The following is a 7,731-nucleotide window of genomic DNA, read 5'->3' on the forward strand; positions in this document are numbered from 1 at the left end:
CTTCGATAGTCCGGGTGCTTATAGTCGAGTAACGTCGTTAGTCTAGACCCTGTTAGTCGAGTAACGTCGTTAGTCCGGACCAAGTAAGTCGAGCAACGTCGTTAGTCCGGCCCCTGTCAGTCCAGAAACCCCGTTAGTCCGGACCCAGTTAGTCGAGTAACGTCGTTAGTCCGGGCCCTTTAAGTCGAGTAACACCGTTAGTCCGGGCCCGTTAAGTCCAGAAACCCCGTTAGTGGGGCCCTGTAATTAAGTCGAGTAACGTCGTTAGTCCGGACCAAGTAAGTCGAGCAACGTCGTTAGTCCGGGCCCTGTAAGTACAGAAACCACGTTAGTGCTGACCCTGTAAGTCGAGTAACCTCGTTAGTCAGGGCCCTGTAAGTCGAGCAACGTCGTTAGTGCTGGCCCTGTAAGTCGAGTAACGTGTTTACTCCAGGCTCTGTAATTCGAGCAACACCGTTAGTGCTGGCCCTGTGCGTGCTAGTCGAGTGACGTCGTTAGTCCGGGCTCTGTGATAAAGTAGAGAAACGTCGTTAGATAAGGTCCTGTAAGTCGAGCAGCCCCGTTAGTCCGGGCCCTGTCAGTCGAATAACGTCGTTAGTCCATACAGCCCATTTAAGGATGCTTGTAAAAGGTACATGCTTTAAACATATTTACCCGTATTGAAATAATATCACTCTCGGAATACAACCCTACCTCGGCAATGTCGAACAAGTCCATTTTCACAACAGGGGTGTTATTCTCACAACTTTCACGTCAATTATCTGTACCTTTTCTCCCAATGCCGATTGTCATATCTGTCCAAATTGTGTATGCGATACGCTCGGCCATTGCGTTTATCTACGTTGCCCAGAACATCTGTGGGGAACAACTCACTCGACATTTCCCTCTCAAACATAACGTCATCAAGTTGCAAGCGCGTGTTCGAATCTCGAGACATTACGTCATGATAGAACAATGTTTCAGCGTGAAATAAACCATGCTTCTTTCTTCATTTTTTTCTTTGCGTTTTATCGCATAGCTATCTTACATAAGATAAAATTTGTGCCCCACCCCGAGAAAAGGAATCTTATGGGTGCTGGGGTACAATTGTGTTGTGACGTAATAAAGAAAGACGTTTGACGTCATCTTACTGCCGTAAATATCGCCATGTGTGCGAATTGCACACAACTATCTCATTTCTCTCTCGTTAGTTCGCAAACATTTCAGCATAATGTCTACTTTCAATGAATCTGACATTATATCTAAAAACTTCAATCATTACTTCAATAGTTATAAGTCTGAAAATGGGACTTTGAAGAAAATGAGTCTAAATGTTTGATGCTATTAATCTCTGTAATATATATATATATGAATTGAAGCTTATTAGTGATATATTTGTGATACTAATATTCTGTAAGTAAGAGAATATATGGATGTCAACCGAAACGTTGTGTTCCTCTTAATAAAGAAGTTGACATCCATATATTCTCTTCCTTATGTGAATCACTTCTAAATGCCTTTCAAAGACCTAATATACTGTAGTTTAAAAAAAATAAAAAATGAAAATGTGATTTTTCACTAATAGTGTCCCTCGTCTCATGGTGGGTCACATTTAATGTTCCCTTTGAAACTAGAGAAATTTTGTCAAAAGTCCTCTTGTTATATTGATTCAACACATCACAACAAGAGAGCAGTTGTGTTATTCTCAGACGGGAGAGATAGCTTTATTTCAGTAAAGGGGCCACCGACCCATTATACAATACATGATATCAGAATTAGACAATTTCAGCGCCAGTGAGAAAGCTATTATGCTTTTTAAAAGCAAGAAATATAAATGTAGCTGAAGCATTAATTATGCATGGGGTTTTAGATGTGCAGAGTGTTACAAATACATCAAAAAGTTAAATTTGTATAAAAATAATAATAAAGAACATTACGTCTCTGTCATAATATGGACATTGTAAACAAAAATGATATTCAGATTCCACTTCAGGTCTTACACAAAATGGGCGTAGTCTCTTAGATCTGGGTATATTGTACTTCCTTCCATGTTCAATCACTCAAAGCAATACGATAGGCACTTAACTGAAATACAATCTAGATAATTTTCAAAAACATTATATTGCTTAATACAAGAATAAAAAGAAAGTTTTGAGTTAGTTCTTAAACTACTAGACCACTGTTGGTTATCTATATCAATACATCTTATTCTAAATTTATCAATAAAACCAATATGATTTACTCCTTGACTATCCGGAACATGGCCCAAACCATATGAATTAAGAAGTTGTTTTACTTTTAGTGCCCAGCAATTTATTACTTTTCCTGCCAGGTTGTATTGATGTGAATAAGCATGACTAAGTATATTAGATTTTTTAGATATAAGTCTGAACCTATATTTGACAATACGAAAATGTTGATTGACTTTAAGTGAATAACGTCCATCTCACCACGAGCAACTATATAGGGGACAAATCTCCCATATTGTAAAATATTCTTATAGAATCTATCATGTACATTGATGACATCTTGAGACGGGTGAAAGCCCTATATATCTGAGCAGTAGAGAAGAACATGGAGTATTTTGACATCAAATATATGTAAAAGTACATTATAAGGAAGTTTCATAAAATCCTTTGAGTCTGATTTTAAAGCGAGAAGATATTTCGTCGCTTGTAGAGCTAGTATCTTCTGTGTAAAGTACCAACTACCAGATGATGAAAGATGAACACCTAAATATTTAAAAGCAGGAACAATTTCTATAATTTCATATCTTCGAAGACGACCACTACGTCAAAAGACAATAACTTTACTTTAGCTTACAGTAATCGACAATTTCCATTTATGACAATAAATCTTCATTTTGCCGAGGTGTCTTTGCAACCCCACGACTGTATAAGACCATATCATCTGCAAACATAAGAATAAAAAGTTCTATCATTCCTAATTGGATATTACGTTGCCCGTCTGAACTAAGAAAATCGACAATATCATTACAAAGAATGAAAACAGAAAGGGAGATAACACACATCCCTGTCGAACACCTGACCTGCAATGGAAAAAGTCTGTTTTGCCACCATTAACAAATATACAAGATTTAATATTTTCATACATATTTTTAAGTATTCTAAATATTTTACCATTAACGTTACCTATACCGAATTGGTAAAATAAACTTGTCCTACAGACTGAATCGAACGCTTACTTAAGATCTATGAACGTACAATAGAATCTACTTTATGTAACAAAAGTATTCTTCAATCAAAGCATTGATAACATTAACATTATCAGATGTTCTAAATCCCTTTATAAACCCAGCGTGCTCGGGTAATAAAAAACTATCTTGGTCTGCCCAATCGTTTAAACGTTTAAACATTATCTTAGCAAATATAGCTGGCATATTGTTGAGTGCGGCGTTAAACAACAAACAAACAAAATAGTATTCTATTAAATTAAATTTTGTTTTAATAGTACTTGCCTGCTGTGGTTTTACACTTATTTGGTTTGTTTTATGTCTGAAAATTATTGTGTTTTGAGAATTATATATGAAATCATATCTTGTCTATGAGGAAAAATTGAGTCTTGATATCATTTTTATATTATGAGGTCACATTTCGAAAAGTTGCACATTTTTAAGACGTAATAAGAATCTGTGTGTGATAACTTCCCTAACAATTTTTAAAAGTGTTGCCCTTGTAATAAATTATGTAGATCCTGTTGGCCATAAAGGGCTTTCATCATACCTTGTCCTTTACTATCTCTGTGTAGAGATTATTATTTGAGAGAACATCGATACAATACAATGCCATTCATATATCAACAGAAATGTTAAAACTTGAACTTGACATTTGAATTGCATGATGGCTTTAAAGAAACTCGGAAGTAACTCGTCTATGTCTCTCTCCTAATACAGAAGGTGGGTTAGGCTAGTGGTTAAAGAATTCGCTCGTCACGCCGAAGACCCGGGTGCGGTGAAATCTGATTAAACGTTGCGTTTTAAGGTGCACTTACATAGCGACGTGCATGGAGTTTCTGTGTGTGTGGCTGCGTGTACTAGGTGTGGCTGGTGCCGATTTCATAGTTCTATTCTACAAAGATAATGTGCCGCAGTATAACATGGATACCCCAATCAGGCATAGTATACTGACTCCGAGCCAACCAGTCTCTATATTATCCGTGCCAGGCAAGGTAACAACAAGTTCCATCTTTGGTATCGAACCACCGACTTTTCTCTCTGTTGTCGGACGCTCTATCCACTTATCCACGGAGGCGGTCCTATCAAGGGTGATGATACCAGCCGACAAAGTGAGCGTATCCTGCACCCGTCACAAACACATGCAAAGTCAAATCAAGTTGTGTGATATGTGGATGATCATCATTAAAGAGCTTGGTGACATGTAATTATATAAGTTGCAGTGTTGTGGTAACATTAATATTTTTCTGTGAATCATTAAAGTGCTCAAAAAAGCTCATACAAGTTGCTTACTTCTTAATTCAATAATTCCATTTTATTAAAGACCTTCACAGGAATTTAACAAATAGGACAATGTCTCTTTCCAAAATGATGTTCGATGCTGTCCCACATTAATACCTTTCCATGGACATTTCAAACTGGCAGTGGGGCGGTCGGGTAGCCTAGTGGTTAAAGCGTTCGCTCGTCACGCCGAAGACCCGGGTTCGATTCCCGACATGGGTACAATGTGTGAAGCCCATTTCTGGCGTCCCCCGCCGTGATATTGCTGGAACATTGCTAAAAGCGGCGTAAAACCATACTCACTCCACTCACTCATACTGGCAGTTTATTAATGAAAATTTTATGAGTTTTGGATACTACAGCAAGAACAGGAAGTATCTAATCTTTTTGGTGTCAACCTGTTGTCCTAATTTTTTTTTCCATTTACATAATATTTATCACAACTTTGCCTCTTACGTCCTGTGGAATCTGTTTCAGCAGATATTCCAGTCTCATGTTGTCTGACGTTTTGAACTCACGTGGAGGGAAGACTCAGGGACCCAGCAGTCTAATTAAAAACGTCAATTCGTTGGTGCTGTATCTATATTCGTATGTCCACTCGCGAATCAGTGTACAGTTACAGTCACGACGTCAGGTGTATCACATACTCGTTGGTGACAGGAACCAATTTGTATGGCCAAGACACGGCTTCTTTACCCATATCACACGGGGTATGAGAACCAGCGCTCTATCAAACACTTCAGAAATATCCCAACGTCAGTCGTATTCCACCCTCAGTCAGTCGTATCCCACCCTCATTCTTACCCCCCCACACTCAGTTGGATCCCACACTCAGCCGGATCCCACACTCAGTTGGATTCCACACTCAGCCGGATCCCACACTCAGTTGGATCCCACACTCAGCCTGACCCCACACTCAGCCGGACCCCACACTCAGCCGGATCCCACACTCAGTTGGATCCCACACTCAGTCGTATATGTCTGGTCATACAGAGGAATCTCCCTTGGACATAAGTATGTTTGGGATGGCCTCTACATATGTCCCTTTTCATATCATATCCAACATGTGCTAATATGGGATCACATACTCATATAACGTCATATTCCATGACATAATCATGGCTGCTCTCTGTCAAACGTTTGCCAAAATACATGAAATTGTGGCTAGTTGATCAAACCTGTTGAAAAGTTGATGTGCAGGCGCGTGCTCATAGTAAAGTGGGTCGGTGGGGCAGCCTAGTTGTTAAGCGTTCGCTCGTCACACCGAAGACCCATTGTCCTTCCAATTAAATGACAAGCAAGAATCGATATTAGCCAATCAGAAAGCCGTTATCTAGAGCTGTACGGAACTAGTTTAAACTGGCGACTTCTATTCCAGACAACGCTTTGAAAAATATTTTGACAAAGTTTTCGATTCAAAATTTGAAAACTGAACATATGAACGTTCTGGAAGGTCAAATAGATGACCGAGGATGTATGGCAGATATGCAAAGTCTCTTCGGTTCAAATGTTAATGTCATTGAAGAGAGATAAAGACGATAAATTTGAGGGAATCAGTCGTACAGCTCGCAACTGTCGTTCGGAACACCCCTAGTTAACATTTTCGTGGCTGTATGATTAGAAAACACACACTGCCACTTTCCTGATCTGGTAAGCGACGCACTGATTGGTCGGATAAAAAGTCGTTCTGACGTGATGTCCTCAGATCTTTGTTCAGCGCTATCGAGAACGGAAATCTGACTTTAACCAGATAGGCTTAGTTCTACAGGTCACAAAAATGGTCATATGTCAAAACAATGATCATACGTCACAACAATGGTCATTCCAGTACATTGTATTTTCAATAAGTACAAACACAAGCATGTCTTTCACTGCAGAACTTGAAGCTCAAAGTTCGGCCGCTTTAATGTTCAGCAATCTACAGAAAAAAAGAAAGATTCACTGTTAAAACTCAAAGACACCCATTTGTATCCTTCTTTCACTGGTACCTTAGGATAAGCGATATATATTTTATTGATATCAAATTTGAAGTCCCCTCCTTGGTCAATTAATCTGTTACTCAGGGGTCCACGAACAAACACCCAGTACTCTCAGAACCAATTGCCTCTTTGCTGTTTTACCATCTTTAAAGAACGTCTGCATTTTCAACAAAATATCGATTTTGGCCAAGAAAGATTCAAAAAGAAATATTTCAGGCTGGCCTTCTTCATCTTTGTTGTATAATATTCAGCCGGTAATACAACCAGTTACACTAGCAACCTAGACCTACATGGAACCGACAATCGACAACCAAGAATGCTTATCCAAGAACAGATAGCGATAGAGTGTTATGTTAATGATCAGTCGGTTAAAGCATCAGTTTATACAGGTGGAAAGTGTAGTTTATACAGGTGGAAAGTGTAGTTTATACGGAAAGAGTCTGTACCAGTGACATGCGCAAGTGCCCGCAATGCCGCCAACAAAATTGCCACAACGTGAGTTACAGTTGCAGTTGGCGCAGTCGGCATCGTTCATGCAGGGTATGCTGCTACATGTCTGCGCCTTGGCTACATCAGCTGAAGTAAACAGAAAGGTGGGTAGATACACGTAGGTAGGTACATGCATGTCTTTAGGTAGGTAGGTAGGTAGGTGGGCAGGCAGGCAGGCAGGAAGGCAGGCAGGCGGACGGGCGGGCGGGCGGGAGGGAGGAAGGTAGGTAGGTAGGTAGGTAGGTAGGTAGGTAGGTAGGTAGGTAGGTAGGGAGGGAGGTATAAAAAATAGATAAATAGATGTAAGATTTACAAATAGTTGGATAGATACATGCAGACATATACACACACATAAATACAATCACAAAACACACTCAGATACAAACAAACATACAGACATATACACATACAGACAGACACACACACATTCACACAGATTGAACTGCAGACCAAACTACTCACTAACAGCTCCGAGGAGGAGAATGGAGGCGAAAACGAGGAAGAACACAGCTCTCATGTTGCACAGAACAGTCAATGCTGATGTTTGCAAACACCCGTGGTTTATATACATACCCTAATCCGTCACCGCTCATGACACGTGTTGGTTCCCACTGCAGTGACCAGTCCTGTGCTAAATTTGGTTCAAATAGCCCATATAAAAATGACGTTTCCTTTATATCAGAAGTATGTACGTTAACATGACATGGCATTATTGTAAGATTTGTACTTTTGTAATCAGACCGCCTCCGTGGTCTAGTGGTAGAGCGTCCGGCCGGAGAGCGAAAGGTCCAGGGTTCGATCCCCGGCCCC

The 7,731-nt window shown here is 39.9% G+C and overlaps 1 long non-coding RNA gene across 1 annotated transcript; it reads right to left on the reverse strand.

The window, feature by feature from the left end:
* Window positions 1-6,271: 6,271 nt before the first annotated feature.
* On the reverse strand, window positions 6,272-7,482 carry LOC139455743 (uncharacterized). The gene is made up of 3 exons (XR_011652497.1): window positions 7,384-7,482; window positions 6,879-7,008; window positions 6,272-6,371 (listed from the first exon to the last, which is right to left on the reverse strand). It is a non-coding gene; the product is annotated as an uncharacterized lncRNA (long non-coding RNA).
* Between the last annotated feature and the right edge of the window lie 249 nt (window positions 7,483-7,731).

This window comes from Haliotis cracherodii, unplaced genomic scaffold, assembly GCF_022045235.1.
Source record: "Haliotis cracherodii isolate W230 unplaced genomic scaffold, xgHalCrac1.p SCAF_11, whole genome shotgun sequence".
Classification (NCBI taxonomy): domain Eukaryota; kingdom Metazoa; phylum Mollusca; class Gastropoda; order Lepetellida; family Haliotidae; genus Haliotis; species Haliotis cracherodii.